Below are 12,951 nucleotides of genomic sequence, written 5' to 3' on the forward strand. Positions count from 1 at the left end.
TTAAATCCACTCTTACGTGCATCATCCTTACGAACTTTGAACACTTTGTTTATTTCAACTTTCTGATTAAGTTTAATTTTTATAAATAAACAATTGAGAAATCAATCATTTAAAATGTAAATACATATTGTTTGTCTGGTTCCTTCTCGCCACCATACGCTTATTCATAATATAACACAAAGATGATAATACTAGGTCTGTAAACAAAACAAACATAACAAATAAATGGAAAAGCTAGTTCAGGTTAGACTGCCTGAACAGCTACAGTGAAGCAGGGGATTATCTAACCTCATTAAATGCTTGCTGAGAAGTTGACGGCAGTCGCATCATCCTACTACTATGGGTACGCTTTTGAGGGTCATTTGACATGTATAGGGCTGTGTGCATAGTGGATCCACAGAGGTCACACTTTTCTGCGAAGCAGTGTTTAGGAGGTTTTATGACCTTTGTAGGGTAGGCGTCACTGGAATACTCCTTATGTGTTGTCGATTTCTTCATAGCACCTGCTCGTTGATATTCTCCAGATCGGAGCGATGGCCATCTACCTTGGATTCTACAATCGCTGGGTCCCAGCTTCCAGACACAGGGTTTTGTACCTTACCCTTTGGCCAGCCTATAGGGGTTGTAGATCCTCCATGAGTGCATGTTGGTCGAAGTACTTCTTTTGGTTTTGGTGATGTTGGATCACGCTAAATATCTGATCCTGATCGTGTTGGTCGTTTCTGATTTTGGTTATCAGTGAAGATTGGATTCGTCTACCTATGAGTACTTCGTATGACGCTTGAAATTGGAGTGCAGCAGCACAATTTCAGGTGTTGTTCCCGACTGGCTTTCTTGAGAATGGTCTTGATAGTCCTTATCTGACGTTCTATGAAGCCATTTTTTTGTGGTCTCTGAAATGAAGTGGTCTCATGATGGAAACTCCATTCTTTGATGAATTCACGGTAGAGATGACTTGAAAAGTGTGGTCCATTATCGCTGATTACCTTTGATCGTATGCCAAACTCTGCAAAGACTTGACACGTGATGTTCACTATGACACTGCTTGGTGAATGAGCAGGTAGGCGTTTGAATATAGGATACTTCGAGTAATAGTCAATGATGATCAACCATTGACTTCCAAGGAGATTAAACAGGTCTGTGCCAACTATGTCCCATGGCTTTGTTGGGATATCGTGTTGCATGAACGGCTCTTGCATTTGGAATGGTGTATACTATTGGCAGATGCTGCATGACTTTGTGAACTATTCAATGTCTCTGTTTATATTTGCCCAGTAGACAGTGGCCTTAGCAAGGAGTTTTGTTTTTCCTGTCCTAAATGAGCGACATGAAGTTGTATTAGCATGATTTTTTTTAAGTATTTGGAGGATGATGATTTGTTGTACTTTGAGGATAAGACCATTATCAATTCAGAGTTGGTCTCTTAGACCCCAGAACACTCTGATGTCAATGGTCAGCTGCTTGATTGTTTCTGGCCACGCCGTGATGATGGTCTCTCTCAGCTGGTTAAGTAGAGGATCTTCTGTTGTACAATTTCTCAGTTATTGAATACGATCAGTGGAGAAACAAATTGTATCACATCGGATGTCAAGCTCGATAGGGTCCACATTAACAGGTGGTGGGAGGTACGATACTTCATCGGCCAAGATGTTGTCAGATCCCTTGTTATACGTGAACTTGAAGCTGTATTCTCAGAGCTGTATTAGCATTCATTGCAGATCGTCGGCGCCAAGGTGAACGGTTTGTCAATAATCATAGTGAAGGGTTTGTGGTCGATGACGACTTGGAAATTGTAGCCATAAAGGTATGTGTGTAATCGCTGTGTGTCAAATACGATGGCCAGTAGCTCACGCTCGATACATTCATAGCTTTGTTGCATTTGTGTAAGGCTCTTGTTAGCATACATGAAAGACGATAGATTGCTATCTACATCCAGTTGTAGCAGAGCTGCACCTGCCTGTATACTTGTATACTCGCATCTCAATGCATGTAGACTGGAAGTTTATGGTCAAAATAGGGAAGCAGGGAGGTTTTAGATACTTCATTCTTTAATTCTTTGAAAACTTTCTAGTGGTGTGGTTCCCACTGGAAATCAAAGTCCTCGTGTAACAGATCATGCAACATGGCAATTTTGAAGCTGAAGTCCTTGACGAAACGAGATAGATATGTCATCACACCAAAAAATTGTTATAATTCTGTTTTGTTACATGGTTCTGACATCTCCTGTAAGTCACATACTTTCGTTGGGTCTTGTTTCAATCCGGTATGCGTATACAGGTTTCCAAAGAAGGAGATTTCCCAGCTGTTGATCTTGCATTTCTCCAAGTTCAAGGTAAGGCTTTCTTTGGTAGCTATCTCCATAAAACTTAATAGATTTTCGTCGTGTTCATGTTCTGTCGACCCATATATGGTGATATTGTTAGCAATACCTCAGGATTCAGTGCATTTCTGTAGTATCCTATTCATCTCGAGTTGGTGGATATCCTGCCTAACACTCAAACCAAATGGCTGTCATTCAAAACAATACCTCCCAAATGGCATTTGGAAAGTTATTAGTAACTGGCTTTCATGGTCGAGCTTTATGGACCAGTATCCAGACTTAGAGTCCAACTTTGAAAATAATTTTGTTCCCGTGAATCGATAGTTGAGTCTTCAATAGTTGAAATTTTGTCGTATGGCCATATAAGAACTTTGTTTAGTGCTATGCTATACAGACTCTTATTGTGTTGCTATGTTTGGCAACATAAGTGAGAGAGCTTACCCAGTTTGTAGGTTCTTCAATGTGGCGAATGATTCTTTAGGATTCCATCTTGTCGAGTTCTGCTTTGATGTTTTTGCACATAGCTATGGGTGTCATTCTCGGTGGATTTGTGTGGGATAGTTCATTGGGGTTGGCAACAAGCTTTTGAGTCCTCTGAAATAACCAATAAGATCAAATCTGTCAGAGTAGAGGTGCATTAGGTCACTGTTGATAAATTGGTGCTGGCTGAGATAGCACAGTTCATTGTCACTACTCTAAGGACTACTGATGTTGGTAGGCTGAATATGGCTGCTTCTGGTACATTGACAATGTAGAATTGGGTAACCAGTATTTGCACCTAATATTTGTGGTGCAATAAAAGTTTATCTTGGTTTTGTTGTAGGCTGTTAGTGTCATTGGGTGTGGAGGTGTGTGATCCTGGCATTGGGTTTCTAGCTTTGTCTATACTGATGGGGTACATCTTGCGGAATATGCAGATAGGCAGAGTTTTTGCTTGTGCCCCATATCTACCTTCAATGTATTCTATTTTTCATAAAAAACATAAAACAAAAACAAAAAACAATAATACATAAATATGAAAGAAGAAACATTATACCCTATTTTTCTAATAAATATAAAGAAACCGATAAAAATTTAAGAAGATAATATATTGTTATAATACTACGTTGTATTCTTTTTTTTTCTATAAACAGCAATAAACTGTAAAAATAATAGCATTTTATTTATTATTTTATCTAAAATTTAATCAAGTTTTACTTATTTTTGTTAAATATACGTAAAAAATAAAATTGTGTACAAAAGTTCCACATATTTTCTTTCATGCTAATTTATTTATTTGTTTTATAATGAAACAGAAAGTCCAGTTTAGTAACTGGACCATTTTTACCTGATACTGGTATGCATATGCTTCTGAACTGCCGGAATTTCTGAGGCGTCGCCAATCGAAAAAAAAAAAGAATCGGTAATATCATCTACTGGATTCCTATTTATTATGTAATTTAAATTTTATTTTATTTAATATATGTGAAATATTCATATTTTGTTTAAAACTTTACCGTTTAAAATATGAAGTGCACTGTTCCTTTTCTTTTCCACTCCTAGTTTTCCCATGTTGTGGCAAGTTGCATAATGCGGGAAAATTGACCCACCACTTTAGTTTGCTGTCTGGACATTGAACTGACAACAATTGATTCATATTTCTTAAATTCTTTATGGCGGGTTTTACTACCAACAACATAATTTTCTATTTTTGTTAGCTGAATTTCAGTAGTATAAAACCAACACAGCCAGAAGAAATTTCATCACGAGAACTTCCGCTGAATTGTTTGAACTTAATTGTTGAATTTCCATTGGTTCATTCATGAACTAATTACTCCAGTTTAATCAAAACCTTACATTACCAGGCTAAGTTTCCATTTTAGTCCTACTATAGGGTAGATGGATAAAAATGTCACTCTACAGAAAACAACACTACAGCTTTATTTTAAAACTTTTATTGCAAAAAAAAAAACCAACAATTTAGGCAACTTCATTATGTAGTAGAGCTGACATCTTTTCAATGAAGTCGTCTTCAGCCTTAATTACCGCCTCAATACAGGTTCACAACTGGGAGCATACCTTTATCACAAGCGCCAGCAGGAGCTTGGCGAATAGTTAGTGGATTGGTGGCGATCAGGCTGGCTTTGGTGTTGTGGCAGGTCATGTTGGTGATGTTCTCGATGTAAAACCAAATGAAGTAGGCCAGTGAGTTCAGGTCGGAGGAAGAGGGGGGGGAGTGTGAGAAGGGTATAAAGTCAAAATACTCCTTTTGAAGCCAAGCTTGGGTCTCCTTGGACTTGTGGGTTGGCGCCGAGGCCTGCTGCCACACCCAGGGTTTACCAATGACCACTTGATTGCACCAGATAATCACAACACTCTTCAGCACATCCAGGTACACTTTGGTGTTAACTTTCAAGTCGACTTCAAAGATGTGAGGTGGCATGATGTGGCCTTCACTTGAAACCACACCAAAGACAATAACCATGGGTTGTATGATGCATTGGGCTATGCCCTCAAGCATTGAACCATCCGGATTTGCATTTTGAGGGTGCTGGCAATGGTCCTGTTGTCATAACTTGGATCAGTAGAGAGCATGAGTTGCACAACGATCTCGCTCGTTGAACATTGTGTCATTTTCAGACCTGGTAGAAGGCTCCTATCGCTCTTGGGATTTGTACACAACGGGCTAACTAGTAGATGGTCTGCAACAAAAAAGAAAACCGTTTTTCATCAAACGGAAATGGGATTATGTTGTCTTTTCTAGGACGATAATTCTATCGTTCCACCTTGGCAATCACTGATCTTATGTTTTTGAAAAGAATTATTTTATAGTCCTTCCTGATGCGCTAGGCCCTATAAAATTACGTGAGGTTATGTCTCACATATTCAGAAAAAAAATCGGTAATATCATCTACTGGATTCGTATTTATTATGCAATATAAATTTAATTTTAGGTACTTCTCCACTTATTGAATGGTGCTGAAATAATATCTTGTGATTATTCCAAATGGTTTGCTATTACTAGACTGTGTTTTATATGTGGATCTGTGTTTCGGCAGAGGGAGTGCAGATACTAGTGTGTGTGTGTGTTGGAAGTTTCTGTAGGATGTATGTTTGGAATATTACGCGGTGTAAACTGGGTGTGATGTGAGGGTGTATTATGCAGAAATTTCTGTGCTGTATGGGAAATGTGGCTATCTTTCTTGCGATGCTTGTGGTTTCGGCAAAGAAGCTGTCTTGTTGAGGCCTCAACAATGTAGGATTGAGGTTCAGTGCAGGCTTGTTTGACAACCATTTAGAGTCCATATTTTCATGTACTGATCTTGTACTTGCACCTGTTGTCCTGCACTAAGATTAGATTAGGGAGATCCTTAGCATGTTTATCATGTCATTTTTGCGACAACTGTCTATCTAGTGGGTGATCCTGAATTTCCTCCTTTCGGACATTTTGGTTTGTGCATTTTTTAGGGAGATTGCTGAACAGTTTATAATTAAGTGGTAGTTCTTCTGAGAATGGGAGAACATGATCTGAGTTGATCAGAAACTCAATAGACTCATGTTAATGTCCTGATTGCTCATCATAACTTTCTTCATGGCTGCTTTGATAACCTAAACACTGTGATCTACTATACTGTTCGATTAGAGGTATCTGGGAGAAGAGGTGATGTGCTCAAAATTCCATGCTTTAGCAAATTCTCTGAAATGCTGAGAGCTAAACTTGAACCATTGTCACTGATAAGTCTTTCTGGCACTCCTTGTTCAGCAAAGATTTGCTTGATAAAACCTAGAGGTTCCTTGCTGGAGAATTCCCTTAATTTGCAGGTGAAGGGATGCTTTGAATATTAATCCACAATGAAGAAGTAATTAATCCCATTAAGACTGAAAATGTGAGTAGCTATGATTTGCCATGGTCGTATAGGGATTTTATGTGGCATGAGGGTTTCAGCTGTTTGGGACTTTTAGAGTTCATGACATATGGCGCATTGCTGGATTATCATGTCGACGTCATTATTGATGCCACTCCAGAAAACACAGATTTTGGCTCTTAGTTTACATTTCTCACTTTCTTGGTGCCCATAATGTAACTTTGCCAATATCTCTGGTTACATTGATTTAGGGATATCTGCCATCTTTGAGCAATACACCATTCTCAATAGAGAGCCAGTCTCGATAAGACCAGTATGGTGGAAGGTCTTTATGTAGTTTTATCTGAGATTCTTGCCAACTCTTAAGAATCAGCACCCTCAACTTACACAAAACAAAGCTTTGGGTTTGCCTTCTTGGATTAGGGCTGTTATCAATCCTCTGGATGATGCATCAACTTATATGATATACTTTTTTGAAGGTTCATAAAAGCAGAGTAACATCTCCTTGCATATTAAGTTCTTTATCTCTTGCAGTGATTTCTAATGGCTATTGCTCATTCGTAGTCAGCATCTTTTTACAAGAGTTCTGTGAAGTTTGCTGTGATTCCTGAAAACCTATAAATGAATGGTGCTATGCAGGTAATAATTCCTAGTACCCTTTGCAACTCATTAATAGCAGTTGATATAGAATAGGAAGGGATGCCTTTGCATATGTGGTGGTGGTACGGAGTCATTCTATGATAAGACAAAATTTTCTACTCCTTACTACATTATAAAATAGTTGACAAGTTCTGGGAAGGGGGAAGGGAGGCATTTGCATACCTGGTGATGGTGGTGGGGGGGGGAAGGAGTCATTTTATGATGAGACAAATTTTTTTACCTTTACTGTAAATTCCTGCTGGCTTAAATGTCCAAAATAGAAAAAAAAAAAGTTCCCACCACTCTGCTGTCTAATTCCTTCCAACTGTAAAAACACAACTCTCTACTCACAAGACCCGCCCCTTCTGTCAATAAATCCTTAATCCCTGAGTTTCTATAAAAGTCAGACATTTATACTACAATCAGCAGCATCTTATTTGCATAAAGCGATCAGTTGGATTAGCATAAAACCGGAAAGGCAGCTATTTTTATTTTATTTTATTTTTGTCTGCATGGGACTGCACAAGAAACAGGTGGATACTGTTTTTGTTAATGCCTTTTAATTACACGCCCCCTTGATCTTTAAGATCAATAATCGGTCCCATAGGCCACCATACATGCCGAATGTTTTTGGTCACATTGCGATTGTCACAACAGTTCTTCTTGCAGGACTTCTTCAACCTCCTCCTCTGTGGGCAAGGAACTCTTCTCATGTAGCATAGAATTCAGTCTACTTTAACTGTGTTCTTGGAGAGTACATCAGTTATAGTACCTATTCCCATTCGTGTTGTACAATTGGGTGGCTTCACCAATTATGATTTTTGCTTTTGCCCATTCCACTTTTTCTGTTACTGCCAATAAATATCTCCATTCATAAATGAAAATGGATCGCTGTGGCTCTGACAGTTCATCTTGGCCAGACTTTGGTGCAGGTGCCATATTATAGCAAAATACCACCCTTTGGGGTGAAATTTGACTTCTTGTTGCCACAGCTTTTATAGTACGATGGTGCATCTCTATAATCCTATTGCCACTTGGCCGGTACGCAGCTCAAAAATATTGCCGAACGTTCCACTTTGCACATAGCTCTCTAAAAACTTGTGAGTGAAAGGACATACCATTATCAACTAGCACATCTTCTACCGTCCCTTTTCCATAAACACCTCAATAATTTTTTTAACTTCTTCTGCCATTTTCGTTCTCACTCTTCGCCATATTGCTGACCGTCCAGGCCCATAGTTAATCATAATCAGATATGGTTCATGTCGATAATAAGTGATGTTAATAGCCAGTTGCCTTCAATTTTCTGCCACATGTAATTCCCCTTTTCCATGTTTAGCTGGCGCAATGGATTGACATTCCCTACATTGCTCCACCACCTCCCGTACATCTTCCATCATGATGTGCAGATTGACCTTTTTCACTAAGTATAAAGTTTGTTCTTTTCTGCATTTTATACAGGTCATTTAACTGTTCTACCGCACAGCACACTTGAGCCACAACCTTCTTTTCTCTTAGCCAAGCTGTCTTCACTCTGGTCAATCTTTATTTTTCTGTATTGGAACCAAGGTAACAGTTACCTTCAGTCCAAATTCTCGGATTAGGTCTCCAATTGCTCCAAGTCAATGCTTTATAAGCACCTCTGTTGCCCATTTTGGCTTGATCTGTTAATCCCCAGATATCTATGATCTAATCCATGATGCTACTGTTGCCAAGTCTGTTCTAACATCCACCACCTTTAACCTCCATTTTAAAGTCAGGTTGATGCCCTTCATCACAGCATCGAGATCCACAACATTAATATGGCCACTATTGTCTTTTTTGCATAACCAAACAGCGATTTCAGCAGTTGCACCTCCTAGTTCTAATAATACTCCTAATGCCAAGTTGCTTCACGGCTCCTGTTTATATGTCATTCTCCCTTCACCAGGTCCACATTTTTCATTTCTGCAATGACTTCTTGTATCATGACCAGCACTCTTCGGTCAATCGTATCCTCCCATCAGTCTGCACCCATCTGCTTCTTAATGAAGCTGCATGCTGTTCGCAACCATCCGACTATGGGATAATGGCCAACCAACTTTCCGCATATTGATCTCATTTCCTCATATAAACATCAACTTTCCTGCTTTATTCTGCTGTAATCTAAATCCCAACGCCGTTCCATTTTCCAATGATTCAGATGGTTTAGCCGTCAGTCTGTATGTTTTTACATGATTCCTCACCTTTCTGCAGATACCACAGTCTCGTCTACCAGCACATCATCAATGTAGGAGCAGGTGGCTCTCTTAACAGCATCATCTTTGACCAGCACAGTCTTAAAAATTGCTGTTATGATCTTTGATGCAGAATTCCATCCAAATCCTAATCTGGTCAAACAATAAATTCGACCTTTATACTCAACCAATTGATGCCGCCATAGCTTTTCGTCCACATGGATTTGTACGTAGGCTGACTTCAGGTTCACGATTTTAGTTGACTGTCCCATTCTCTTCTTCACACATGTCAATTCCATCTTTTTGTGTGACTAGCCAAACATTTGTTTAATTCTCGGAAATCTAACTTTTTTCTTGGTAGGGTGAACCACAGTCATGAGGGGCAGAATTCCTTCAACCTTTCCCAACCAGAGTATCAGAATTTTTACGTCGATTCACCTCTCTCCTTCCTTTTCAAACCGCGATTCTATTCTTTTCAATGTGATTTTGTAGCAGTTAACCTGGTTTGTTAACACAGGTGGGTCTGTGGACAATTGCCATTCGACAGTTCATTTGTCGCCATTGAAATAAGCTTGAAAATCCTCATCCTCAATCTGACCTGGCCTGGGTTTTGTCGATTGGACAGTATTTTTATTGGTTGAACTTCTTGACATTCTCGGTACACAGTAATTGCCAAACGTCACTTGGCCTTTAGCGATCATAACTACTCCCATCACATCTAAACCCAGTATCACATTGATTCTCGCAATAAGCCTGTTCAGCACAATCACTCTGGTATATTTCTCACCATGAGCTCGGCATCTGCCTCTCCACACACCATCGAAGCATCAAAAAGGTGACTACAGGCATAATAGCACCCCTTTTGGCAAAAATGGGCGACCGAATAAGACTAAGCAGCGACATCATCAGCCCATTTATTGGAAAAGGAGATGTGATCACCTGGCTTAACAAGCTGAAGCTAGTTGCGAAGCTTCAAAAGACCGAAGATATAGCAACATTGATTCCAATGTATTTGGAAGGGAACGGGCTCGTGGTCTACCTGGAGCTGCAGGGAATGAGTGGGATTGAAACCAAGGAGGTGGAGGAGATTTTGAGGTATGCCAGGGTGCTGACGAAACGTCCTGGTGAACTGGGGGCAGTTGCAGCCTCTATGACAAACAATCCCAGCTGAAATATGCTGTAAAGTCCTTCGATGTTCAAAATAAAAAAAAACAAAAAACAAAACCATTCTAACCATTCTTCTTTCTAATTTCTTGCAACTGCAAAAACACGACTCTCTGCTCAAAAGACTCGCTCCTTCTCTCACCAAATCCTAAATATCCGAGTCTGTAGTATAAAAGCCTGACTTTTATACAATCAGCAATACCTCATTTGCATAAAGCGATCAGTTAGATTAGCATAAAACCGGAAAGGTAGCCATTTTATTTCTTTTCTTTTCTGTTTGTCTGGATGGGATCACACAAGAAACAGGTGTGTACTGATTTTTTAAGAGTGCGAGAGAGAGAGAGAGAGAGAGAGAGAGAGAGAGAGAGAGAGAGAGAGAGAGAGAGAGAGTTAAATTTGAAAAAGAAACTTGTAGTTTTGATAATTCTGTAAAAATTAGTTTTTTCTAAGAAAATCGCTTTTTCTGAATTCCAAGAAAAATCGGAATTCTGCTTGTTCTGATTTACAAAACGTGAAATTCTGTACAAAGAAGAGGTTTCACATTTCTCATTTACTATAAGATCTGAATATCGATTAAGCTCCATATATTCTATGAAAGAAAAATACCTTAGATAATTAGAAACTTTGACATTATCTTCAGAAAACAAAACTTCTTTTTCATCCTCAACTACATGTACACCAGCAACTGTAATAGGGAATGAGGTGAAAAAACAAAATCTAAATATAAGTAGTTCTGATAAAAAAGATCAAAGCATATAAAATGAAATAAAACCCAAATTTTAGTCTTGCATCTCTAAAAATTTACTTTTTCATAACCCACATTACATTTTTAACAACATAAGTTAAAAAATTATCCATTAAATACCAAATTTTGTATGAAAGAAAATACTTAAGATAAAGACAAAGTTTGGCATTGTTTCTTTTTTTAATTTTGAAGTTCAAACTGTATTTTTACTTTCTTTAAATTTTTTTTCGACCTTTAGTGAAAACATCCTATTTACAGATCCTTTTTGAAATTATAATCAGTAGTAATAATTAAAAAATATCTAAATGGTCTTTTAATAATTTAATGTTTTTTTTTTTTGTGATGAGTTTTTAAAGTTTACGAATCTTATTTACTTGTATTACTGTTGTGATCCCATGAGTATCCGGAAGAAAGACAACTTGGTATTTAGTGGAAACAAAATATATCCTAGAATTTATCACAATAAGGTCTGCAGACTTCCATTTAGGGTTACAGACTATGTAGACCATATCTCTAATCCTTTATAATTAGATTTAAAGTCTGCATTTCTTTAGTAATATCAAATATCATCTATTAGTTTCTGAATAACATCCTAATTTCATTTTGTCAAGTTCAGTTGATTTGGTATTACATTTAGACATTCATACAAATAAACTAAAATGTTAGGACCTGACACAATAAGACCAACTTTGTGTTCTATTTTCGGTTTAGTTTGACTTTGGTTGTTGCTTTCTCATTAAAGCTTCAACCTCTTGTTTGTATTTCCAAATAACTTCCCTTTGAGGCTTTTCTATAATGTTTTTATTTTCTGCTCACTTTTTAATTGCTGCGTTATTCCTCAATGTCCACTCACATTATATGCTTTATTCTTTCCCTTGTCTTTCTGGATTTGCCATATGAGCTACATTTGATAAGTCATGGGTTGTTTCATATGGACAGCTTGATTTTGAAGGGATTTCACATGGTACTTTTTCATTTTTTGGACTTTCTTCAACTTAAATATTTTCTGGCAAAAAGTGTTGACTGATAAATCCCAAAAATCGAACTGATGCACCCAGTCTGTGCCAAATAAATTATTGGCGTTTCTTAACACAAACATTTTCAATTTTTTAATAGTTCCTTTCAATGTAATGTTGGTAGTAATTTCACTATCAAATATAATTTTTTTCGTGGTTTTTAGTATGGTTGATGAATTCAACCTTTTCTATGTATGAAAATAAATTATGGACATATCAGATCAAGAGTCTATTTGTAATTTAATATTTTATTCAGGAATTTTACTTGTACTTTCTTATACTTGAATCGTTGAATTTGGTTCTACTTCCAACTTGGTTAGCCTTTTTCATCTAATTTCTGCATATTTCATGGGTACCAGTCCTTGCACGAATGTTAAGCTTTTAAAATCATCTGTGCTGTGCTCAGAAAATTTGAAATCGTTTATTGACATTTGATGCAAATGTCGACAAATATTTATTGTCTTTTCTGGTTATGCTTAGACATTTTTACCTTTGTGTGGAGTAGGGAAGTTTTAAGGCTAAATAGTTCTGTTAGAAGTTTAAACAGCTTAAGCAAAAGTCGAGTTGCTTGTTTTTCAGGATAAAATACACTCCATGAATTGTTATGTGGAATTATACCTAATTTTCGTAGTAGGTGAAGTTGTGTAGAGTCTGATCATTTTTCACAATGTATTTTATATAGATCGTCATACCTTCTGAAAATATGATGACGTTTTATCCTTCTCTGGGGAATAAGTGAAATTGTCAATTGCGCTCTGTTGTGTTCGGAGAAATTGTGATGTCAGGATCATTGGATATTCTAATAACAAGCAGAGCAGACAAACTCATTATAATTTAAACACAATTTATTCATAGCAGAAACCTTAAATTATTTACAGAACGATATTGAATGTTTGGTGATGTGCGCCAAGTTGCTTTCAATTCCCGGAACTCTCTAGTCTTTTCAAATATCTATAAAGGGTGATAACTCTTACTTTCTTTATTTAGAGGTATTTCCTCTATTATC

Source organism: Euprymna scolopes, chromosome 7 (genome assembly GCF_053919585.1).
Source record: "Euprymna scolopes isolate OS-2025 chromosome 7, ASM5391958v1, whole genome shotgun sequence".
Taxonomy (NCBI): Eukaryota; Metazoa; Mollusca; class Cephalopoda; order Sepiida; family Sepiolidae; genus Euprymna; species Euprymna scolopes.